This window comes from Dendrobates tinctorius, unplaced genomic scaffold (genome assembly GCF_039654945.1).
Source record: "Dendrobates tinctorius isolate UK_male_01 unplaced genomic scaffold, ASM3965494v1 ptg000223l, whole genome shotgun sequence".
In the NCBI taxonomy this organism is placed as follows: domain Eukaryota; kingdom Metazoa; phylum Chordata; class Amphibia; order Anura; family Dendrobatidae; genus Dendrobates; species Dendrobates tinctorius.
In genome coordinates, this window is record NW_027361890.1 from 29,074,236 (window position 1) to 29,100,740 (window position 26,505).

The window sequence follows — 26,505 nt, forward strand, 5'->3', positions numbered from 1 at the left end:
TTTCCAAAATTTTCTCAATGTTGTGTTTTCTGATCTGATAGGCCGTTTTGTTGTTATTTATTTGGATGACATTTTGGTGTATTCCCCGGACAGTCAATCTCACTTGCAACATCTAAAGACAGTTCTCCAGAGACTCAGGGAGAGCCAATTGTTCGCTAAATTGGAAAAATGTTCGTTTTTTGTACAGGAGCTGTCTTTTTTGGGGTTGATTGTGTCCTGTGAGGGGTTTTGTATGGATCCTAAGAAGGTGCTGGCGATCGCTGACTGGGTTCAGCCTCGAGATCTCAAGGGGCTCCAGTGCTTCTTAGGATTTGCGAACTATTACCGGAGATTCATTAAAGGTTTCTCACAAGTGGTTAAACCACTCACGGATCTTACCCAGAAGGGCGCTGATGTAAAAAATTGGTCTGTACTCACTAAGGAATTCTTTCTCAGTGATTAAGAAATGTTTCATGTCTGCCCCGGTGTTGGTACAACCTGACCCGTCCAAACCATTCATTGTGGAGGTGGATGCTTCTGAAGTGGGGGTGGGGGCTGTGCTGTCCCAGGGTCCGGCCACCCTTGCCAATCTCAAACCCTGTGCATTCTTCTCCAAGAAGTTCTCTTCAGCTGAGAAAAACTATGATGTAGGCAATAGGGAACTTCTTGCGGTCAAGCTGGCATTTGAGGAATGGATGCACTTTTTGGAAGGGGCGGCTCACCCTATCACGGTTGTCACGGATCTCAAAAATTTGGCATACCTTGAATCTGCTAAGAGGCTTACTCCTAGACAAGCCCGTTGGTCATTTTTTGTTTTCACGATTTCAGTTCTCCATTACTTTTCGACCGGGGTCCAAAAATGTTAAAGCGGATGCCCTGTCCAGAAGTTTTGATCCAGTGTCTCCCCCTGAGCTGCCATCCTCCATTCTTCCCCCAGGGGTGGTAGTGGCGGGGGTCTCAACTGAGTTGGAACAAGAAATTCTAAGGGCTCAGTCCCTAGCTCTGGCAAACAGGCCAGGGGATAAACTGTTTGTTCCAGATTCATTGCGGCCTAGACTTCTGCAGGAGTTTCATGAGTCTAGGCTGAGTACCTATCCAGGTATCACGGCCACTAGAGAGGCAGTAGCCAGGGGTTTTTGGTGGCCTTCATTAAGGTCCGATGTCAAGGAATTTGTTTCTGCTTGTGGCATGTGTGCCCGTTCCAAAAGCTCGCATAACCGACCGGCTGGGGAACTCCTACCTTTACCGGTTCCTAATAGGCCATGGACTCCTCTTTCCATGGATTTTATTACCAGCCTTCCACCTTCCAGGGGCAATACCGTGATCTGGGTGGTGGTGGATAGGTTTTCTAAACAGGCCCATTTCATTCCCTTGGCAGCATTACCTTCAGCAGAAACATTGTCAAGGTTGTTTGTGCAGCATGTGGTCCGATGCATGGGGTACCCCTGAATGTTGTGTCTGACAGAAGTGTGCAGTTTGTGGCCAGATTTTGGAGGGCGTTCTGTATGAAATTGGGCATCTCACTCTCCTTCTCGTCGGCATATCACCCGGAGAGTAATGGTCAGACAGAACGCACCAATCAATCCCTGGAACAAATTCTCAGGTGTCTGTCCAAAGCCAGACAGGAGGATTGGTGTGATGCGCTACCGTTGGCTGAATTCGCTTTTAACAACCGGGTGAGTCAGTCCACCAACATGTCCCCATTCCTGATTAACTATGGCTTTAATCTGCATTTTGGCGAGTTTTCTCGGGTGGATTCCGGTTGTCCAGGGGCAGAGGGGTCCATTCAACGGTTAAAAAACCTCTGGGCTGAAGTCCGGCGTAATATCTCTCGGGCCCAGGGGAGATACAAATATTTTGCGGACAAAAAGAGAGCCTAGGGAGACATGTTTCAGGTGGGAGAGAAGGTTTGGCTCTCCACACGTAACATCAACTTAAAGGTACCATCAGCTAAGTTGGGACCAAAGTTCATTGGTCCGTACGAGATTATGGAGATAGTCAACCCAGTGGCATATAGGTTGCGGCTCCCCGCCTCCTTAAAAATATCTAATGTGTTCCATAAATCTCTGTTGAAACCTGCAGGATCTGTCAAAGAGAACTCTGAGTCTGCTGTTCCTCCAGTGCTGGTGGAGGGTCAATTGGACTATGAGGTCAGACATATTGTGGACTCTCGGCGGGTGCGCCGCTCTTTGCAGTGCCTGGTCCACTGGAAGGGATATGGACCAGAGGAGCGCTCATGGGTCCCTGCTCGCTCGGTACATGCAGATCGCCTGGTTCGGGGTTTCCATGCCAAGTACCCGGGGAAGCCTGGGGGTCCAGAGGCCCCCCCGTTGAGAGGGGGGTACTGTCATGATCCCAGTGCAGGTTTTTGAGCTGCACACCAGGGGTTAATGTCTGGAGCTCGGTGCAGGTTTTGACCTGCACACCTGGGGTTAATGATTGTGGCCTCTTTCTGGTTCTGGGAGAGCTTCTTAAACTCCGGGGAAGCTTCAATCCCTGCCAGTTATACTTTTGCCTTTGGCCTAGTGTGCTGACCCCTGTGTGCCTGTTTGTTGCTATAGCTTGTTTATAGGTTCTGACCCGCTTCTGTTTCCCGTTGTGATTTTGTACTGCGTTATTATCTCTGTGTATGACTCATTGCCTGTGACCTGACTACTCTCTGCTCGCCCCTCTTGTACCTTTGCAGCTATCTCTGTTTGTGACTCACTGGCTACGTCTTGACTATTCTCCCTGTCTATGCCCCTTGGTAACTTTGTCTCGCAGTTACCCTGCTAGGAGTTATCTTGCAGCTCCTAGCTCTGTGGAGTTTAGGTCACGCCCCTAGCAGTCACGTGCTTCAGGTCCTCTGGCTCTGAAGTACGCATCTACTCGGCTGCTGCCCGCTCCACAGGTATCTTTGAGCACTGTTCGCTTTACTCAGGACACGCGCACTGGCTCAGTGAGCAAGTTCAGTGCGGTGTTCCTGACACATAAATTCGCTGTCGTCATCTGATCAAGTTTTGGTGAAAGTTCTTCAGCATATAGTATGGGTGGGCCTGAGTATCAATTTATGGGTGACGGCAGATGTTAGGCCTAAAGAGAGTTACCCCATTCTTGAAGATCTTTCTTGTTCACAGTGGGACCAAGTTCGGGAGTTGACGCCTCAGGCGGAATCCACGGGGCTGGCATGTCCGGAGGAACTATGGAACCTTCTGTTGGGGCAGCCAGTAAGAGATTTGTTATTCAGATCTTTGGCAGCTGGAACCTGGGCCCACTATTTGAGGTCTTGAGGTATTTGGGAGGAGTGGAAGTCTCGACTAGGGGTGGGTTTGGAAGATGAGAGCAAGTTGCTGATGTTATTGGGACACAATTGGGAATGTGGTTGGTCTGTGCCAAAATTAAATAATTACCTGTCAGGGTTGGCCTTTGGCTTTAAGTTCAGAGGATTACTGGACTTGACAAAGTCCTTTTTGGTTCTTCAGATGGTGAAAGGTTGGTGTAAAGGTTGGAGGGTGTCCGATGGGAGACGTCCTGTATCCTACGAGGAGCTATTGGTACTGGGCGAGCAATTGACAAATGTTTTTCTATTCCCATAGCGAAGTAGTCCTGTTTAAAGTGGCTTTTTCGCAAGCCTTTTTTGGAGCTTTTCGGTTAGGGGAACAGGTCAGTGCTTCCAAATCTTATACAGGTGGGTTGCTTAGACAGGATATGGATGTGTATGGCGATAGGCTGGAGATATTTTTGAGATGTTCTAAAACAGATGTAGAATGAAAAGGTTGTAAGATAGTGATTTTTGAAGTGCATGGTTCACCCCTATGCCCTTTGTGCTGTATGAGGCATTTTTTACAGGGGAGGGGGTTAGGAACAGAGCCGTTGTTAGTACACGATGACGGCTAGGTGCTATCACGCTTCCAATTTATAGCGATATTTAGGCGCTGTCTGGAACGTGGGGGTATTCCAGCGAAGGATTATAGTGGACATTCGTTTCGGATTGGGGCAGCTACTGAAGCTGCTAGGAGAGGATTAGGGGAGGACATGGTTAAGAGGACTGGGCGTTGGGAGTCAGTGAGATTTCGCTCCTATGTTCATCCATCTATGATATGACTTGTGAGTTTGTTTACATTGGTTAAGCTTGATTGGTTGTGATATTTTCAATTTTGTTTCAGAGTCGGAGCATCTGCTCATATGGATTATGGGTCACTCCTTCGTCTTTTGGGCTGCATTGAGGGCTGATGTTCGTTCAGAAGGGAGACAGCTGGGTGTGCCGAGGACTTTGGCGATCTTGAGGTGGATTGGTAAACAGGGAATTGTGTGGCGTCAATTGCTACCGGAGTTTCACAAATTTGTCCGGACGCCCGACTTGTTAGTGATACATTTGGGAGGGAATGACCTGGGAAAACGACCGTGTAGGGATTTAATTAATGACATTAAATTTGATACGTTGAGACTTTGGTCCATGTTTCCCAAATTGCTTGTAATTTGGTCGGACATCGTGCCTAAAGTGTGATTTGGGGCCAGGTCGGCACACGGTGTTAATAGAGCCAGGATCAAATTAAATAGGGCGGTGTCCCATTTTATGGTGAGGAATGGGGCAATTATGGTGTGGCATACTGATTTAGAATGGGGAGAAGGAAATTTTTTTTAGAAATAATGGTGTTCATCTGAACTTATGGTGTTTGACGGTACAAGAAGGCATCAAAAAAGGCTTGAAGGTGTGGCGGCACACAAATGTTTGAGGGATAAGAACATTTGTGTGGGTGGCGTGGGGGAGGTGGTCCTCGAGGTTGGTGGTGATAGTAATTGGCAGCTTGGAGGGGGGGATCTCTAAGATCCTGGACTCCCCCTTGGGTGGATTACACAGAAAAATTTGATTACTGTGAATTTATGACGGATAGTGGCCAGTCGAGTCTCTTAATGTCTCTGAGCTAGTGCCTAGCGGCTAGAGGCAGGACTCGACCTGGGGCCAAGTTTATTATGGGACTTGAACCTGAGGCGGTTACAATTTGGGGCCTCGAGGACCGCCCCCCTTTGAATAACATTTAAAAAATTGTTATGTTGAATGTTTTAATAAATGGCTGCTGTGGCCAATTTATCCAAATACGGTGTTGAGTCATTTTTGTGGCAGACTATGGTATTTAGGTGGGGGGGAAGTACGGGCTGAGGGTAGTTTTGGAAAAGGGGGGGTAAAACCCAAAAGGGGGGGGGTAAAACCCAAAAGGAATCTCCATTCCAACAATGGATCCTCTACAGCACCTGCACCAAGCAGTATTGGAACAAATTCCAGCACAATATTTGGAAGTGCCACTCCTTTTGTTGCTGCGTTCAGCTCCAGCACTGTGTTTGGCAGTGCGGCCCCTGTTTTCTCTGGACAAGTTAGTGAACCGGCAGTGACCGCAACAAGCACAGCCCAGGCTGCTGCAGCACCAGTTGTCTTTGGAGCGGGTGCTCAGTGTACAACACAAGCACCCCAAAGCTTTAACATCACAGGAGCAAACACTTCAAGTGTAACAGGTTCTGGCTTTCAATTTGAGATCTTCAGCTTCCCGCCTGGAAGTTCTCTTGAGTTCCAGTTTAGTGGAAACTCTGCCACTGACCCAGCACTGCCTGGCTTTGTCTTTAACCAGCCCCCCGCATTTATTTTGAGCTATCTTCTGTGGGTCATGGCCTGGCAGCCCATGACTTCTTCCCCAATGACCCACACGCTTCAGCGCCAGAGAAAAAGGCATTGTCCGAGGCCTCCTTACCGTGCTCGTCACAGGGCAAAATGACAAAAGGCAACTGCTTCTGGATAGTCAAGTCAATAAATAAAGACTCCAAGAGGGCAAAAATAGGTTTTGATAGTTTGCACCCTGTCCATCCTTCCCCTTTTTTTGGTTCGAAAAATTATTAAAATTTAAAAGATGAAAAAAAAAATATGTATCCGAATCCCCCTTTGTGCTGGAATGAAATGGCCACATGGCCACCCTACAAGCAAAAGATGCTTTTTTTTGTCATTAATTGGTCTTTTTAACAGTAGGTGTAAGCCAAGTGAGGTCTAATTTTTGTCTTTTTTTTTATCTACATAGGAATACATTTTGTGATCTGATTGGTGAATATAGATTTAAAGCTCTCCAATTGATCATTACTTTCAGTATACTGTATAACAGTAGCTGTCCCAGTCGGTGCCCTAAAGTGCAGCCTGCAACTTGGTAAAATTGGACTTTTAAAAATGAAAGGCCCAATTCATCAATGTGTTTTCACCAGAAATGCCTAGAAATGTGGCAAAATTACTATTAACTCAAGGATGCCTACAACGTTGGAATTTCTGGAATTTTACACCATTCCTGGGGTCAGCTCTGCCAACTTTTAGAAGAGTGGATGAAGCAGGACCAAGTGTGCCCAAATCATTCATGATAATTTACTCTGTTAACGTAGCAAAACATACCAGAAATGGACTCCAGTCCTGACTGATGTAACATTTCTAGCCATGGTATACGGCAATTGAAGGATGCGCCACATTCATTTAGAGGCGTGCCCCTATTTAATGCGTCTTACGGTCTTACTGCACAGTTCATCAAGACTGGCATACAAATCAGCAGTCTTGATGATTTAGGTTCCAAGTATGTTGCCCTCCCTACATGAGTTTATACTTAGGTACTTACAATTTGTGTGTGTGCTCATCTGTCATAACAAGGTGACATTTCTTTGATGGCCATTCAGGTCATGCTTCATGATGATCAGGGTTGGTGGGCCAGAGAACCGGAGAATCCTCCGGTGGGACCTCACTTCTCCTTCAGGAGATTACATACTGCAAACCTTGCTGCTGGAATTGGGCTCTTGAGTGCGGGAGAAAGGTGGGCCTTCAGAATCAAATCCTCTGGTGGGCCCAATGTTCTTCAGTCTGACACTGATGAAGATAGTGGTGTTTTATAATTACATCACTATCTAATGATTTCCAACTGGGTTATGGTTCAACCTACCATGTCTACAACTCCACAATCACAAAAAATATATCCCCATAGGCACAATTTAAGACACTTGAGAGACTTGTGACCCCCACTCAACCTCTCTGCCTTTTGGCTGCTGTTTGACAACCAAAACACAGCTCTAAAATACTCACGACAAGTCAAAGACAAGTTTCAAGATATTTTTTAGACATGCAACTTGTATGAGAATTGCTGGAGACAAACCAGAGTTGCCTGGTCCACCGGCCTTAAGGGGGTTGTCTGAAAGTCTTAAATGGGTAAATTTGCAAACTGCCTGATAAAACAAGTGACAGTGCAATTTATTTCCTATTAAAAGTCCTCTCTGTTCTCAAGCCTGGAGAGATTTTTACATTTATAATGTACAGGTCATTGCCAAGGTCACTGGCCACCATGCACTTAGAGTATCCGGATACCTAGGGAAGAAACACACGGCATTTGCAGACCCTATGCTTTTGAGCCTGCTCATGCCACTTTGAGGCTACGTGCCCACGTAGCGTTTTACAAGCGTTTTTTTCCTGAGCAGAAACGAATGCCCTTGACAGAGAAAACGCATGCGCTTTTTGACACGCGTTTATGACGCGATTGGCAAGCGTTTTGACATGCGTTTTCCTATGCGTTTTTGCAATTACAGTGTATGTATGCAGAATCGCATGCAATTTCGCACAATTAATGAACATGCTGCGTTTCTTTCTGCTAAGCGTTTCCGCAGCGGAAAAAACGCACCATTAGCACAACATGTGCGTTTTCCATTCTATTACATTAGATGCTTTTCATAAGCGTTTCCGCAGCAGAAAAGCTTGTCTAAAAGCGCTGCGGAAACCCTAAAAAAATGCAACGTGGGCACACAGCCTGAAGCTTCAGTTTTTGTGCACTTCTCCCATGTTGCATAGCAGATGTCTCTTCTAGCAGTCTTGAATAGCGCTCAGTTCAGACCAGTAGTGCAGTCATACCACTGATCCAAACTGTGAGTCTTCAGGAGTCACCACCCTCGGCAACCGGGAGGCAGAGAAGCAGTATGCTCCATTGTCCCATCTTCTGATAAGAGTCTGTAGTTACTCTATGTGAGCGGTGCACATACTGTCAGGATTCTGCGGTATTACCGGCGAGAGCGGGCAGTCCAGTGACTGCAGCTATGTGATTTGCATACTTTTTACAACATTCTGACTACATGTGCTCAGCCTTGCTCAATATAAGTGAATTGAGTGAGGTGGAGAATGTCAAGTGGAAATGTCCCCAAAATTATGCAAATTGCATTTAGAAGTCTGCAGTCTCATAGAGTGACTGCTGATTGTTATCAGAAGATAGGACAACCCCTTTAATAAATAGAAAACCCCTTATAAAGGGAATCTGTCACAAGGTTTGTGCAACTTCATCTGTGAGCGAGCATGATGAAGGTGCAGAGGTCCTCAACCAGCGATGTATAACTTACTAGGCTGCTTGTTGTAGTTGTAATAAAATCACTGCAAAATGAGCAGAAGATTATCATTAGAGGACTAGTAAACCTGCTGGCAGGTAGTTAAGCATATTTATGAGCTCTGTAAAAAAAACCTCCCCCAACTCTGACAGCTTTTTGTGTACACTGTACATGGACGGAAAGCTGTCAATTAGTGGTGTGGGCGGGTTATACGGAGCTCAGCATTCAGAGAACAAGTAGATCTGCAGCAGATAAAACAGTAAGGCTGGAGTCACACTAACCTGCGCAAAATACGGTCAGTATTTTACATGCGTAATATGGATGACAGACCCCTAAATAGTGCTCCGTATGTCATCCGTAATCAAGGTGTGGTCGCGTATTTTGTGCATGTCAGCATCCGTATGTAATCCGTATGGCATCCGTATGGCGAGATTTTCTCGCAGGCTTGCAAAATGGACATATAATGGAGCCCTATGACAGGGTTTCTAAAAGACACCTGGTGCGTATTTCTCGCAAGTCACACGTGTGGTCCGTGTGTAATCTGTATTTTTTGCGCACCCATAGACTTGCATTGGCGTATTACGGGCGTAGTACGCTGACAATCGCAGCATGCTGCGAGTGGCACGGAGCGTTGGATACGGATGAGAAATATACGGCTGGTGCGAGGGACCCCATAGAGAATCATTTGTCCGTGTCTAATGCGTGCTTTTTGCGCCTCTCACTCGGCCGTATTCCTCGCCAGTGTGACCCCGGCCTAAGTGACACATCACTGGAATCACGCTCTCTGCCCCTACAGCATGCTTCTCTTAGATGTATAATTTTCTTTTTTCAGGAGCACACTGCTCCACTGTCTCCCAGCCCTCTGCTTACCAGGCAATGATGCACTCCTGAAGATTGAGTGCTACAACCAGCAGCATGATCTTGCTGTTCTGAACGTAGTCCTCTCCCATGCTGCAAGCAGAGGCAGCGCTGCTTTGCTGCACAGGAGAAGAGGCACAGCATTGGCGAGATCTAGGGATCCATCCAGCTTCAGATTGGTGCTTGCAGGTTCTAAAGCATAGAGCTTGCGAAAAGAATGGGCTCCTTGACTAACCAGCCACTCGTGATAGACTGCAAAAGTGGCTGGTAAGCTAGACAATGAGCAGTAAACTATTTTTTTTTCTTACAAGCACTTTGCAGATGTACCCATTGATTAATATGAGACATTTTTCATCTAAAAATTACAATTACACAAAAAAAAAATTACCCATCTAGCTGGAAAGTGACTTGGAGTAGGCATATTGCATACTTGCAGTCACATGAACGCACGCTCCTTGCACCAGCACCAGAGAATCCTCGCAGCACACAATGAGTGTGATGTAAGGATTCACAAGTCTTCAGTCACATAGAGCGACTGCAGACTTGGACCCTTAGGCTATGTGCACACGCTGCGGATTGGTCTGCCGATTTTGCCACGCAGATTTTTCAAAATCCGCAGGTAAATCTGCAGGTCAGAAGACCTGCGGTTTATCTGCGGATTAGCCTGCGGTTTATCACCTCTACAATGGAGGAGATGGTAAACCGCAGCGGAATCCGCAGAAAAGAATGACATGTCAATTCTTTCTGCGGATTGGAAACCGCAGCAAAAACCGTGCGGAAAATTCCACACTGTGTGCACTGCGGTTTCCATTTTCCATAGGTTATAATGGTACTGTACAACGCAGCAGATTCTGCTGCGGATCCGCAGGGCCAAATCCACTGCACATCCGCAGCAGAATCCGCAGCGTGTGCACATACCCTTAGACCGGCAATCCCGTTAAGGGTAGAGATCATTGCTTTACACAAAAAAGTAGAAGAATACAAAAAGATAGCAAAGGCAATGAATGTTCTGGGAGATACAGATTACAGATGGAAGCAGAGCTCATATGTTCAAAGTTAAAGGCATAGTGCTTAAACTACCTGGACAGGACAGAAAGAGGAAGATCTCATTGACTGCCACCAGATTCCTGAGGAGGCAGGTGGTGATAAACCGTCAAGTGACTGCAAAAGACCTGCACCAGGATTTTGTGGCAGCAAGCACTGAAGTTTCAGTTTGCACAGAAATACGGTAGCAGACGAAATGCTGAATGACCATGCATAAACTCTAAGACATACACCTTTAGTGACTCTAAAGTTGGCTCCAATATGCTTAAAACTATATAAATAAATCACAGAACTTTGGTGATTCTGTTCTGTGGATAGATGACACACAACTGGAACTCTTTGGGCCTATGGAGAAACGGTATGTCGGGAGGAGGATGAATAAAGCATACACTGAAAAGAACGCCCTTCCTACAGTGATGCATGGTGGTGGCTTGGCGATGCTCAAGAGCTGATTGTAAACCTGCAGCATGCGGAGTGCAAGATGGATTCAAACAAGTATCATTCAGAATATATAACGGGAAAACATCAGGTCTTCTGTGAAAAAGCTGAAACTTGGGCGTTATTAAACTTCAAGCAGGATAATGACAGCATACCTAAAGGCACCAAGGCTTCGCTTCATCAGAAGAAATCTTAGAATATTCAGGGTTGTCCATCATAGGTGCCTGACTTGAACCCCAAGGAAAATCTTTTGTTGGCTTTACAGAAGGCTTTGAAGAAGGTAGAGGCTGCACACAAGCCTAAAATATTATTGAACTGGAGGCCAGTGACCACAACAAATGGGATGAAATTCCTCACGATCGCTGCGAGAAGCTGCTGTCTCTTTGTATCAAATTTGTGGCAGGTCAAAACAGCCAAAAGTGCTCTACTAAGCACTAAAGACGCTTGTCATGAAGGAGGTGAATAATTCTGAGACTGTAGTAGTCCTGTGGAAGATCGGTATATGGGTTCTTTGCAGTCCAATAGTATGCTGTAATGTACAATTTATGTGTCTATGGCAGAAGCTGCTTGCTTTGGTGGTAAATGTGGCCCCCTTGCCTATTGGGCCCCTGTGCGGCTGCAAAGGTTGCATCAATTGTTTGTTCTTCCCTGATTTTTTTTCTTCCAGAAACTTAAACTATATATGAGTAAAGAATTACTTCCAGCTGTTCAGTTTATACTGATACCAAGAAACGCACATCATACGTTTAACAGAAAATTATTCATGAGACTAATACTTATCATATAGATCCTGCTGAGACGACTGTTACCATCACTATGTGTTAAGGGCCTGTCACACTAAGCGATATCGCTATAACTTGTGACATTATCTACGACCCGCTCCCCCGCTGGTTATCGCTGATCGCGCGAGAACGTCCAGGACTGTTTCTCGTCGTCAGCTTCCTGTGGAGAGACGAGCGACGAGCAAGGAGCCAGGCGGGAGGACGTTAGGATCGCCTAATGTGACAGGTAAATAGCGACCCCCGTCCCCTGCGATGTCGCTGGTGAGATCTGCCTGTGTGGCAGCTCACTAGCGACCACTTAGCGATGCACCAGCGATCCTGACCGCGTCATATCGCTGGTGCATTGCTAAGTGTGACAGTACCCTTAGGCGTCGGGTTCCTGCCACTGCACAGCAGGAATACAGAGCCTTGCACCCAGCGGTCCCCCATTCTTCTTCGGCCGCAGTGGAGCCTGGTCAGCAGATTTTTCTGTCCCGGCGCTCTGCCCTGGCCAACTCCGTGGGTTTGCTTGCTGCTGCCACCTCTGGCACAGCTATAACAATGCAGGCTGCTCAGCAGCGAGATTCTCCAGGGACTAAGTCCTCATGTCAGGCCACTGAGCATGCCCGTGGAGTGATCTCCCATTGGAGATTGAGGGTCACGTGCTCAGGTCCTGCTCGTGTTCGTATTGGCCCATCCGAGAAGCCAGGAAGGTCCCGGACGCCCGTGGCTATAAAAGGTTTGCATGGCCGCTCGCCCATACGCTGGGATCCGACTGTATTTACAGACTATAAGGTGTGAGAGATGTATGCACGTATGAATGTATCTGGTGACTGACTCATTATGAAACCCCTACCCTTGGTACGCATGTGTTGTGCAGCCTAGCCTGCTAGCGCCCAGGCTTAGGTGAAGGTAGCTCAGGGTTTATTGGTCCTCACCAGTGACCCAGCACGCCTCAGTGCACGTGCTCCACACTCCACTGCCAGCGTCTTTAGCTAAGCTCGTGGCAGCGAAGCCGCGCACTCAGTGGACCTAGAGGGACTCTAACCCCGTGTCCTTGGGGTAGCGTTCTGTGGCTGTACACTGTGCGCTCTTTTGGCCGAGCTCTGTGAGCACAAACAGGCTCCGGCGTTTATGTTCAGTGGTAGTGCGGCACTCCTGGTGACTATAACCCGCGTGTGTTCTTATAGTATACCGTCATATAGCATCCGCCATTAGAGAGCAGCAGGTTACCACCACTGCACGATGGACCCCGGGCTGCGAACGCATCTTATTACCATCTTTATTATTTGGTGCGTTCCACCAGCCCTAACATTATCCTAGCGCCAGGGTCTGGCTAGTAATGGCGGATGAACAGCGACTGCTGCAGTACATCCAGCAGCTGCAGGGCAGGTTGGCGGCTCTCGAGCATTCAGCCTCAGCTGCGGATGATACTGTGGTCGCTGTTCAGGCAGCCACAGAAGCTGTCTCCCGTGTGACCTCAGCCATCCTTGCCCCGACTTTATCCCGCCTCCCGCTGCCCGAGAAGTTCTCGGGTGATAGTACTTCTTGTAGGGGTTTCGTAAGCCAGTGCTCTATAAACCTGGAGCTGCTGGCCGCACGATTCCCCTCTGAGCGGGCTAAAGTGGGATTTATTATTTCCCTCTTGTCGGGCAGGGCTCTGGAGTGGGCCACACCGCTGTGGGAGCGTGGTGATCATGTGGTGCAGTGTCTCGCGGTTCTTGGACACTCTGAAGCAGGTCTTCCTGAGACCACGAGTCACCCATGACACTGCGCTCCGGCTGCTGGCATTGTCACAGGGCTCGTCCATGGTCAGCCACTTTGCCATCCAGTTCCGGACGCTGGCCTCGGAGTTAGAGTGGCCAAATACGGTCCTCATTCCGGCATTCTGGAGTGGTTTGGCTGGCCATGTGAAGGACGCTCTGGCCACCAGGGAGATTCCCGCTACACTGGAGGAGCTTATCACTGTCTCCACCCGTATTGATCTTGCTTCGCCGAGCGAAGGTTGGAGCGGGCCCAGTGTAGGCAGAGGTTTAGGTTGGCACCTAGTTTTGCTAAACCTCTGGAATCTTCCGATCAGGCGTCCGAGCGTCAGGGGGCTTCCCGTGAGGGATCCAGGCCCCGGTCCGCTCGAGCTCCTGTGAGCTGTCATGTTTTCTGGCAGTCCGGTCACCTTGCCAACCAGTGCCCACAGCAGCTGGGAGAACGCTCGCGCCTAGTGGCCGTAGGAGGCGGCACACTAGATTCTGCGGCGTTTTCCTCCAAGCTGTCCTTTTAAGGGGACACTTGAGTTTGATTCTTCCACTCTGGCAGTGGAGGTTTGCGTGGATTCTGGGGCAGAGGGCAATTTTATGCCATCAGCCTTCGCTCAACAGCACGCTATACCCATGGTTATGATGTCTACACCAGTCACCGTCAGAGTGGTGAACGGCGCCACTCTACCCTCACAGATAACCCACCAGACCGCCCCCTTGTTACTCTCAGTGGCTCCATCTAATCAGGAGACGATATCCCTCCTCGTCATGCCTGAGGGTATTGACCAGGTACTTGTAGGGGTCCCCTGGTTGCGGTACCACTCCCCCCATATAGAGTGGCCCTCAGGGAGGATTATTGGGTGGAGTAAATCATGTGAGGGTAGATGTCTGAGGGAGTGCATTCAGGTTGCCTCCACTGAGGTTCCCGCAGATCTCACCTCGCTCCCTAAACACTATCGACAGTATGCGGACGTGTTCTCCAAAAAGGCGGCGGAGACCCTTCTACCGCATTGCCCCTATGACTGTCCTATTGACCGACCTCTTGCATGGGGCTGAGCCTCCCCGGGGTCGAGTCTATCCCCTATCTCTCCCGGAGACAGAGGCCATGTCTCAATACATCAGGGAGAATCTGGCAAGAGGATTCATTAGGAAATCAGTGTCACCAGCGGGGGCGGATTCTTTTTCGTCTAGAAGAAGAGTGGGGAACTACATCCTTGCATTGATTACAGGTGTCTTAACGCCATCACCGTTAAGAATAAGTATCCTCTGCCCCTGATATCAGAGCTGTTTGATAGGCTACGGGGAGCGAGGGTGTTTTCCAAACTTGATCTGCGGGGGGCTTACAACCTGATTTGCATCCGTGATGGGGCCAAATGGAAGACGGCATTTAACACCAGGGATGGGCACTATAAATACCTGGTGATGCCCTTCAGCCTCTGTAATGCCCCGGCTGTCTTCCAAGACTTTGTGAACGATATCTTCCGGGATATGCTTACCACCTCAGTTGTAGTCTATCTGGATGATATTCTCATATACTATCCAGATATTGACTCCCACCGGAGAGATGTTTGCAAAGTTTTCGATCACCTGCGGGCAAACTCCCTCTATGCCAAGTTGGAGAAGTGTGTGTTTGAGCAGGAGTCCTTGCCTTTCCTGGGCTATATCATCTCCGCCCGGGGATTGGCCATAGATCCTGCCAAGCTACAGGCGGTGATGGATTGGCAGGAACCTCATTCTCTCAAAGCAGTGCAGCACTTTATGGGGTTCATAAATTACTATCGCTAATTCATCCTCCACTTCTCGACTTTGGTAGCACCCTTGGTAGCCCTCACCAAGAAGGGTGCAAATCCCAAGTTATGGTCGGAACCGGTCTCCAAGGCCTTCTCCTCCATTAAGTCCCATTTCGCTAGTGCTCCCATTCTACATCGCCCCGATGTAGATAAGCCCTTCATTCTGGAAGTGGATGCCTCTTCCGTCGGTGCTGGAGCGGTCCTGTTTCAGAAGGACACGCAAGGTCGGAAGCACCCATGCTTCTTTTTCTCCAAGACCTTCATACCGGCGGAGAGGAATTATGCCATCGGGGACAGGGAGTTGCTAGCGATGAAGTTGGCCTTCTCGGAGTGGAGACACCTCCTGGAGGGGGCTCGTCACCCTTTCCAGGTGTTCACCGACCACAAAAACTTGGTGTATTTGCAAACAGCCCAGCGGCTAAATTCTCGCCAGGCCAGATGGTCTTTGTTCTTTTCCCGGTTCCACTTCACCCTCCATTTTCTCTCTGAGAAGAAAAACGTCCGAGCCGATGCTCTCTCCCGCTCCATGGTGTCATCGGAGGAGGAGGAGCCTCGGCTGATCGTCCCATCCGAGAGTCTGAGGACTGTCGCTCCGGTTGCCATTGAGTCAGTACCTCCGGGCAAGACATTTGTCCCTGCCCGTCTGCGACCAGAGGTCCTCTCTTGGGCTCATTCGTCCAGGGTGGGTGGACATTTCGGGACAAAACAGACCTCTGAGCTTCTGGCGAGGAATTACTGGTGGCCACATATGGCCCGTGACGTCAGGGACTATATTCAGGCATGCGTCTCTTGCCCCCAGAATAGGTCCTCTCGGCAGCGGCCCGCTGGGCCTCTTTATCCTCTGCCAGTAGCGGACAGGCCCTGGGACATGGTCGGTATGGACTTTATGGTGGGGATACCCAAGTCCAGTGGCAGCACGGTCATTTGGGTTGTCACTGACCATTTCTCTAAGATGGTGCACCTGGTACCTCTCTCCCGGTTACCTTCTGCGCGGGGCCTGGCAGCGTTGTTCATTAAGCACGTTTTCCGCCTGCATGACATGCTGGACAAGATTGTCAGTGACCGGGGTCCTCAGTTTGCATCCTGGTTTTGGAGAGAGCTTTGTTCCCTGCTCTGCATTGAGATGAATCTCTCCTCGGCCTATCATCCCGAGACGAACGGGTTGGTAGAGCCAACCAGACCCTGATCACATATCTTCGACATTATGTCTTGGCCACACAGGACGACTGGGCATCCTTGCTGCCATGGGCAGAGTTCGCTTTGAACAATGCTGTGGCCGACTCCACCGGTCAGACCCCATTCCTCCTAAATTACGACCAGCATCCGCGCGTCCCTGTGCCCATGCCTGTGTCATCCACCGACTCCAGGGTGGCAGACTGGGCGGTGGAGGCACGTGACATTTGGGATCACACCCAGGATGCTATCCGGGCTTCCAAGGAGAGAATGAGGACCTCCGCTGATGAACACCGGCGCCCTGCTCCAACTTTTTCCCCGGCGACTTGGTGTGGCTCTCCGCCCGAAACATCAGGCTGCGGGTAGAGTCCGCTAAGTTCGCACCGCACTACACTGGCCTCTTCAAGGTCCTCGAGCAGATCAGCTCTGTGGTCTACCGTCTGGCCCTTCCACCACACTTGGCTATCTCTGATACATTCTACGTGTCCCTCCTTAAGCCTGTTCACTTGTTCCGGTTCTCCAAGTCATCTGCCGGGACATCAGACTTGTCTTCAGATGAGTTTGAGGTCAATGCCATCGTGGAATGCAAAGTGATGCAAAAAGTTATATTTGGTGGATTTGAAGGGTCATGGTCCAGAGGCTTGGACCTGGGAGCCAGTGGAGAACATCCACTCTCCGCTCCTCATTGCGGCATTTGAGCGTAGCGAGGCTCAGAGGGGAGGGGGCCCTAGGAGGGGGAGTAATGTTAGGCGTCAGGTTCCTGCCACTGCACAGCAGGAATACAGAGCCTTGCACCCAGCGGTCTCCCATTCTTCTTTAGCCGCAGTGGAGCCTGCTCAGCAGATTCGTCGGTCCAGGCGCTCTGCCCTGGCCAACTCCGTGGGTTTGCTTGCTGCTGCCATCTCTGGCACAGCTATGACAATACAGGCTGCTCAGCAGCCTGATTCTCCAGGGACTATGTCCTCATGTCAGGCCACTGAGCATGCCCGTGGAGTGATCTCCCATTGGAGATCGAGGGTCACGTGCTCAGGTCCTACTCATGTTTGTATTGGCCCATCCGAGAAGCCAGGAAGGTCCCGGACGCCCGTGGCTATAAAAGGTTCGCATGGCCGCTCGCCCATGCGCTAGGATCAGACTGTATTTACAGACTATAAGGTGTGAGAGATGTATGCACGTATGAATGTATCTGGTGACTGACTCATTATGAAACCCCTACACTTGGTACGCATGTGTTGTGCAGCCTAGCCTGCTAGCACCCAGGCTTAGGTGTAGGTAGCTCAGGGTTTGAGTCGGACATTGGTCCTCACCAGTGACCCAGCACGCCTCAGTGCACGTGCTCCACACTCCACTGCCAGCGTCTTTAGCGACGCTCATGGCAGCGACGCCGGGCGCTCAGTGGGCCTAGAGGGACTCTAACCCCGTGTCCTTGGGGTAGCGTTCTGTGGCTGTACACTGTGCGCTCTTTTGGCAGAGCTCTGTGAGCACAAACAGGGTCCGGCGTTTATGTTCAGTGGTAGTGCGGCTCTGTGAAGCAACAGAGTCCGTCCCCATACACACCGGGTGACGATAAACCGCGTGTGTTCTTATAGTATACCGCCATATAGCATCCGCCATTACTGAGCAGCAGGTTACCACCCCTGCACGGTGGACCCCGAGCTGCGAACGACCTTATTACCATCTTTATTATTTGGTGCGTTCCGCCAGCCCTAACACTATGTCTACATATGTTTGTGAGTGCTAATGCTGCATTTAATCTTTTTAACAATTGGCTTTTTGTACAAGTACGAATGTCGGTCATATGAATCCTCTGTGTGATGATCAGATGATGCTGCAGAATGTTAGGCTTTGTCAAGGAGCTCTGTGTAATTGTACTGTGTATATGTGGACAGTTTCATACTATTAGGTTTATAGCTTCTGATGTAGTGTATTGTCCCTTTAACCAGTGACAATCAGGATTGGGAAATCAGTTTTAGGCTGGGTGCAGATGATCCGGAAGTAGCAGCGCTTTGGACGCGGTGCATATCCGCTGCGTCCAAAGCGCTACCGTCTATTGAACACAGGTAAGTCCACATCTGATCACTGAACCAAGCGGACTCACCACGTCCAATGCATTCTATTGGGGAAATTTCTCTTAACAAGACTAGTGGGTCGCCCTCACACTCAGGGCTGTGGGGTACTCGGTACCGGACCCGATGAGCTTCAATGGGAAATGTCACGGCAGCTGGGACCCGGCCCGTGGCCCTGGGCGCCCCTTGTAAAAGGGGCTGTTTCAGTGTGCTGAGCCTGTGGCAACTGAGCCTCAGGTGCGCCACATACCCCCCCCCCCCCCCCCCGTTAAACACAGCATGTCTGCGGGCTGCAAGGAAACAAAGTTGACAATACAGGAACATACAAATTGTTATATTGCATAATGAACATATCTTATCTAATCTTCTCAATATGAGAGCCACTCATTCTTGAACGTTACAAACAGTTTAACTGTCTATCTATATTTAAAGTTATGCTACCTAATTTAAAGTGCTATAGAAGCAAATTCACTATCAGCTTGAGTAACACATTTTCTAGCAACACATTTCTTTTCTGCTGTCTTTCACATTTTCTACTCTCTTCTTTCCTTTTATCTTAGGAGTGACAACCGTTATTGCTTGATTCGTCATCTGCATATTTTTATTCAATTCTCACATCTTTATTCAAGCATTGTAAAACATTCACTGTATTTCTGTCTCAATTAAACCCTATGAAATCTGTCATTAATACTTTCACTTCCTAGTTTCTTATTCAAAAATACTAAGCATTATCAATAAGTGCAAAGAGTAGACATTGGACCAACCATCATGTCTGGAAATGTCCTTATAACGAGGTAGTCCTTGTTCCAAGGCCAGGTTCCTATGTAAAACCAAGAGAAAGCACCTAAAGAGGTGCAAACTATATACATTAACAGTTCGGGATCACTCCATAGTTCAAGTGTAAAGGCTGCCAACTAAACTGGGCAACAACTGGGAAGAAACAAAAACATGATAACCAAAAAGAAAAATAGAAAACAAGAGTAAAGGGTGCAAATACCCTCCAAGGTAACAAAGTTAGTTATTAGGGCTAGTTATCCCCTCCTGGGGTTCCGGAAGCTGGTTCTCTTCTGGCATGGCAGCTGCCTGAGGTACAACAGTGTTGTGATATCAACGGCTGCCGGCGATGTCTCTGCTACCAATAATTCTGTAGGAGCGGCAGCTAGTACCGATGGATAAGATTCCTCATCCTCAGGGGGTACCGCTGTTCTGGTCCTTGGTCTAACATCTAGGAATGCCGTGGCCTGTTAGCGTTGGTAGGAGGCTACATGGGGGTTTTGTAGCTGTGGCCAAGAGAACCCCTGACGTATTTCACGGTCCCAAAGCGGCCTAGACTCTCCCAAGCCCTGAAGGTGTCGTATGGTGTGTGCCTGTTCCAACCGCACCCTCCTCAGCAGGGATCTCTTCCATCTCCGTCAGCCTAGTGCCCCGGATGACTCGTCCAACAGCCCCATTTCAAGCCTCCGACAATGAGAATTCGGGGGGTAGCCCGTTAGGAGAGCCAGCATCTATACTCGGTGCCTCCCGGTGGTGCAGTCATGGCTCCGGTGCCGGTATGGTGCGGGTCCTGGTGGCAGCGGGGGGGTCATGGTTGCTGTCCAGGTGGATACCGGAGGTGGTGTTAACAGAGAGATTGCAGGTGTTGCAGTGGTCGGAGGCTCTACAGGGTTCGTCTGGGGGAGATCCGGTGCAGCGATGGCGGGTACCGGTAACTGGGGTACCGCCAGTGTAGACCCCTCCAGGGCGGGCTGCCACTTCTTCCTCCAGAGCGCCTCCTGCTTCATCTGCAGTTCGCGAGTCAACCGGGCAATCTCCTCCTCCAGCTGTTGACAGTTCATCCTCGAAGCCGGGTCAGAGCCTTCAGCCATGGCGCCTGGGAGATTCAACTCAACCTCCTCGCGCTCTGCAGGCCTCCTCCCTTCTCCTTCCAATATGGCGTTCTGGCGTTCTTCTTCCCGCCTCGGCTCTTTTCCCACCACTGGCTTCTGCTCCTCCTTCTGGGGGCGACGTCTTCTTCCAACTCCTCCATACCAAGCCAGTATACGAACCCCTCGGGGGGTGGGCCATGATGCTGTCGCATGGAAGTTCAGACAGGGGAGGAATGTAGCGGTGCTGGGCAGGTTGGCGCAGGAGTAAGTGGAGGACACCAGGGCATGTAGTTCCAAAGCTTTACTCACAGCCTATTGTGCAAACAGGTGCCCGCTTCCGCACCGTCTCCTCCGGGTTAGGGACTCAGTCAACTTCCAGGCCAGATGAATACTCCCTTTCAACACTCCGCCAACATATGTGCCTTTTCTGAACGTCTCCTCTTATAGCGCCTTTGAGTGAAGTACTCCTAGTACTGAGTTACACTGGAGTTCCTCCTGTCAGATGTTCCAATGAACTCTACTTGTACGGCAGACAGCTGTAGCCTGCTTCGGGGACTCCTTGCTATTAAGTCCCGGTCATTAATATGTTGCTGTGGGAATAAAGCGGTCACTACTTCTATTCCTCTGGTGTCTGCTGCAGGACCATTAGTATCCGTACAACCTCGGGGACCGGGCCCCGGCCTTGCGCTTAGAACTTGAAAAGGGTCCTCCTCTAACCCTGGTCCTTGTTCTCTTATTCTCCTCACGTTCCGTGCTAATCCTTCTTTCCAATGGAGAATCAAGCTTCCTTCCTCTGTCTCTTTCCTGTGCCAGCCGACCCAGATCACTGTGGCCTGCTGCAGCACTTCCCTCTTCCATCCCTCTCCCGGGGATCTTCTCTGTCTCACACTCTGTCCTTCTACATCTTCACTCACTCACTGAATGAAAGACTGACTGACTGACTCAACTCTTCCCGCTCTTTTGGTGTGAACTAAACTCCACCCACCTCCCAGCACGTTTCGTGTTCCAAGCAGGGAGCCATCAATGGGTGCTTTGCTATACTCCAAGCAGGGAGCCGCCGAAGGTGCTTTGCTACACTACTTTGTGGTGTGGGGTGCAGGTGTTGGAGTGTGGTCAGGTGCTTCCACCTTACCTGGATGGTGGGGCACCACACCTCAGGAGGAGGTGCAGTACCTCTGGGGTGACTGAGCCTCAGGGGTGCCACACTAGCGCCTCTGCAACAGAAATAGACATGCTGTTGTCTGGAAGGGCATGTCAGTCTCCGAGGGTGATCTGCAGGTGACTCTATGCATAGTGGGACATGGGATTTCTTGAAATCCCATCCACTATGCTGTAACGTCTGGACTCTGCACAAGTACGCAGCGTCCAAGTCGCAGCAACTCTGGATCGTGTGCACATACCCTAAGTGACATGCATTTTATTCTACGTTTATGTCTCCATTGAAGGTTAATTAAAAGAGCTGATTGTTGTGTATGTGAACAGAACATAGAAATTGAATTACTCTGGTGCCTTCTGGAGGACTCTTATTGTAGTGCAGTACTGCTCTGAAAAAAAAAAACTGTTTCTGCTGACCAGGATCTTGCCATCTCCACCCTTTGACTGGCCATAGACATTAGCTAAGTTGCTTTTTTATACGACTAACAATTTAATCTTTGTAACATTCCCAAAGTCTGTGAAAGACAGAGCCCCCACACAGGGAGATTTTGGCATCGCAGTTATGATTTGTCACTCTTAAGTCAAACACAGTTACTGTAGACTTTTCGTCTGAGACTGGACAATAAGGATTGTGCATGCTGAACTGCATTATGCCCATTCCTTTTATAGCACAAGAGATAAGTTGCTGACAGCTGCGTATTCTCCTTTCTCTTTTGAAATACATATGCGCCCTTGCCTGAGCTCAGTATACATAGTCTTGGAAAAATTAAAGCAAAAATTAATTCAGAGGTGTTGAATAAGCCTCCTATAAAGCACTGGGACTGGTATAGCTATGATCAATGTACCAATCACAACAGTAATAAATGCTTTGAGTACGGGTCCTTTCCAGCTGGCTGATTTCTAACCATAATATGCGCCTATATTATATATCAGTTTAATCGACATTCATCTAAAGGCCCCTTTAATCGTGTGAAAGTAAAGTGTATGGCGATGAAATGTCATTAAACAATTGTTCAGCTTCTATACTTTTGGTATATTGTCTGCATCTTTTAATCTTTTATGCTTGGACTTTAGCTATTTTTACTGGATTTTTCCACTTTGTCACTGGATCATTTGTCTTGCTTTTTTGGGTCTGAATTTTCAGACGAAATCCTTGCACATGGATTGGACAAGTGCACAATCTGTCATCTGGTTTTTGCCAGCATGATATAGAGACCCAGACTGTAATTACAGCAATGTGTCACTTACTGGGCTGCTTGTTGCAGTTTTGATAAAATCACTGTTTTACTCAGCAGGAGTGTTACGGGCTCGTGGAACGCACCAAATAATATAAGATGGTATAGAGGTGAGTTCGCAGCCCGGGGTCCACCGTGCAGAGATGTTAACTGCTGCTTGGTAATGGCGGAGTACTAACTAGACACCGGCGGGTTAACCACTGACCCGGTGTGTACAGGAGCGAACTCAGTTACCTCACAGAGCCGCTGGAACAAGTGCGAGAGCCTGTTAATCCTCACAGGACTCGGCAGGAGAGCGCTAGAGCTAAGACACAGGACTCTGCCCCAAGGACACAGGGTTAGAGTCCCTCTAGCCCCACTAGCATTCAGCACCGTGACTGCGATGCCTGGATAGAAGCTTATAGAATGCAGTGCCCTGTTAGCAGTCAGAGGGTGCAGCTGATTGTTGCTTACCGCACTATGTACAGCGCAGCTCTGGCGGATGCCACTAACCAGCCTAAGCTTAGGACTGGAAAGCGCATAGGCCACTCTAACGGATGCTGCAGTACCTGCAGTAGCGTAGTGCCTTAGGTAGAGTGGCGCATTCTGGCGCTAGCATGTGTGAGGAGCTGGGAGCACTGCGGCGCTAGGCAGTGCCACAACTCGGCGCTGACTCAGGACTCTAAACCCTACTAACATGCGTATCAAAGGGAAGGGGTTTCTTAATGAGTCATTCAGCGGTTCACAAGCATCCATCATCACACACATCACTACCAATTACTTTCTATACTAGCGCATGGCCGTGCGGCCATGCAACTCTTTTATAGCAGCGTCCTTCCAAGACTTTCCTAGTGGTTCAATGGGAGAAGCAATAGGACCTGAGCATGTGACCTCAGACTTCCAATGAGAGGACTTCCCAAGGGCATGCTCAGTGGGCCAAAAGAAGGATTAAGTCCCAAGAGCTGCTGGCTATTGCAGGTTACTATAGCTGAACCCTGATTGACAGCAGTAACCAAGCCAACAGTAGTAGACTGAGCAAGACGCCAGGAACGGCTTCTGCTGAGCAGGCTCCTCTGCGGCTGGAGAGGAATGGGAGACTGCAGAAGGCAAGGATCGGAATTCCTCCTGTGCAGAGGCATGAACCTGACGCCTAACAAGGAGATTATTACTATAGGACTAGAAAACCTGCTACCAGGTAGTCCCCCAAATTCATGGGCTCTGTTTAACCCTCCCACACTGATCGGCAGTAGTGATAAGCGAACGTACTAGGATATAGTGTTATCTGCCGTACTTGGGTGCTAACTGAGTGTCTTCTGCGTGCTCGCATAATATTTTTCGAGTCCTGTGGCTGTTCGACAGCCACAACTAATTGGCGTCTTTCTGCCTATGCACAGTGTATACAAAAGCTGCCTATCAGTGGTGTGGTTGGGGTTAAATAGAGCTCATCATTCAGAGAATTGATAGATCTGCAGCAAAGAAAACAGTGATTTAATCAAAACTGCAGACAGCAGATTAGTAAGTTATACATTGAAGGAATCAGGGTCTCTGCCCCTGCATCATGCTCCTCTCAGATTAGGTAGCAAAAACCTGATGACAGATGCCCTTTAAATGGGCCCTAACTGGTAATGGCCAAAAGAAATGTCTATTTACATGCCAATTCCACTCTGTACTCTGAATGAAGACAGAATCACTCTTCCTATAAGAGTCTGGTTATATATTGGCATCACATACTTTGGGCTAAGAATTTACCAGGACTTTGAAGAATGCGTTGAAACCTCATTCTTGAACTCCCCTCCCACCTCCATCCACTCACCCAGAGAAATAATTCTCATTCCTACACAGTGTCAGGCACAGCTGGTCATATATGTGACACTTAGACTTCCATTTACAACCTCTAGTGGGGGCTGTTGTTGTTCAAGGCGGCTCTGTTCAGTTGGCAGAGTGGTACCAGCCGCTGAGCTACAATGAACAGCTTGTTCTGACCCCAGCCTCCCAGCACTTCCCAGTCTTTGATCTCAGCATCTAGCACAAACTAATATTTGTCCCTGGGAATATTTTCTCATAGAAATATTTCAATATTTAGTACTTCCCACTGGTTGTAGCGAGCATTGCCATACTCTGCAGCTGTGAGCTTATCTGAAATGATGATATCAATGGGTTCAGAAAATCAGATCCTAATGTGACCCTGGTGAAGTATCACATATCTGATCACCATGGTTGTCAACTTTAATTTTTCTTTTTTTTCTGGACAACTTATCAAAAAATCATGGAAAGACAATATTTTTTACGGACACATTGGAAAACCATAATAACCATTATGACTAGACGTGATCAATGTCTACAGCCCACTTGCTGCTACTGCATTCACTATCATGACCTGAAATGTGGCAATCTGACGTGGCGACTTCAAGTCACAGGGCCACAAATCATTGCGTAAATTACCCAAATTGGGGCATATAAATCATGAACCAGGAGAGTAGGACGGGCAGTTCTTGAGGCCCTGCTACCACAAAATAGTAAAACAGTGCTGCTGTGGGTACTAGGAGGCAAATAAACAATTAAAAACCATAAAAAGAATAATACATCCTAAAAATACTATATTTTCCTGTAACATTAGCAGCTTGCTAGTTTTGGTTTAAACAGAACCTGTTATCACCTTTGTACACTTAGAAGTAATATTATGGCTGTATAGCTGCACAATTACAATAATACCTTTATGGTCGAGATTCGCTCTGCCAGTCATGACAACTTTGGGATAGAAACAATATACAAATCATGGTAAAAGTACACTTCCTCCAGGCACAAATATGTGCCCATTATTGGTGTGGAGAGAAACTCTGTCTGTGTGGAGGTTTATCACCGCCCAATTTCATCCAACATAAGCTTGTCTCTTATATTAACTGATCTCTTAAAGAAAATCAGCTCACCAAGTTTTTGCCACCTAATCCAAGGGTAACGTAATGTAAAGACAGAGACCCTGATTCCAGTGCTATGTCATTTACTGGGCTGTGTGCTGTAGGTTTGATACAATCACTGTTTTATCAGCAGGAGATTATCACTAGATGACTAGTTAAAGGAACTGTCTGACTTGTGAGGAGTCACTAGCTCCAGAAATGGGGAACGCATGCCTACAAGTATGCGATTTGCACACATGCGATCACATGCCAACTAGCCATGTGTGGCCTTTCTCAACACAAGTTTATTGAGTAAGGATGGACATGTCTAGTCGGAATGTAGTCGGAAGTATGCAAACAACTGTTTCCGGAGTTGGCGAATGTTCACAGCAGTGAGCGTGATGTGAGCATTCATATCTGCAGTCACATAGAGTGACTGCAGACTTGTAGGCTAAAGGCCCATTTACATTTAGCGATGCTCCAGCGATCCGACCAGCGATCCGACCCGGTCAGGATCGCTGGTGCATCGCTAAATGATCGCTAGTGAGCTGTCACACAGGCAGATCTCACATCAGTGCAGCAGCGACGCAGCGCACGATACTCACCTTTCACACACAGCGATCCAGACGTCCTCTCGCCCGCGTCCAGCGTCGCTCATCTCACACAGCAGGAAGCCCAGCAGGAAGCGGCCGACGAGAAATGGAGCCGCCCAATCTTGCGCGATCAGCGATGGACAGCGGGGGAGCCGGTCAGAGGTAAGTATCACACATAGCGATATCGCTACAACGTCACAATATCGGTGACGTTTTAGCGATATTGCTAGCGATATCGCTATGTGTAAAACACCCTTAAGGCCAAACAACCCTAATCTTGTGTCATGTTGTCCTCCATATTCATGAGCTCTGTATAACCCTGCCCCCCTTTGATTGGCAGCTTTCTGCTTATGCACAATGTACACAGAAAGCCACCAATCAGTTGTGTTGGTGAAGAATATAAAGAGCTCAGCATTTAGAGAACTGGTAGATCTACAGTAGAGAAAACTGTGATTTTATCAAAACTGAAGCAAGCAGCCCAGCAAATGATTAAATGCTCTGGAATAAGGGTAAACCCCTACATCATGCTACTCGCAGATGGGGCAGAAAAATCCTGGTGACAG

General features: G+C 48.5%; 1 protein-coding gene across 3 annotated transcripts in view; it reads left to right on the top strand.

Moving 5' to 3' along the window:
• Positions 1–26,505, top strand: part of SEPTIN9 (septin 9) — a 452,544-nt gene that overhangs the window by 338,932 nt on the left and 87,107 nt on the right. The gene's annotated exons all lie outside the window — the stretch shown is intronic.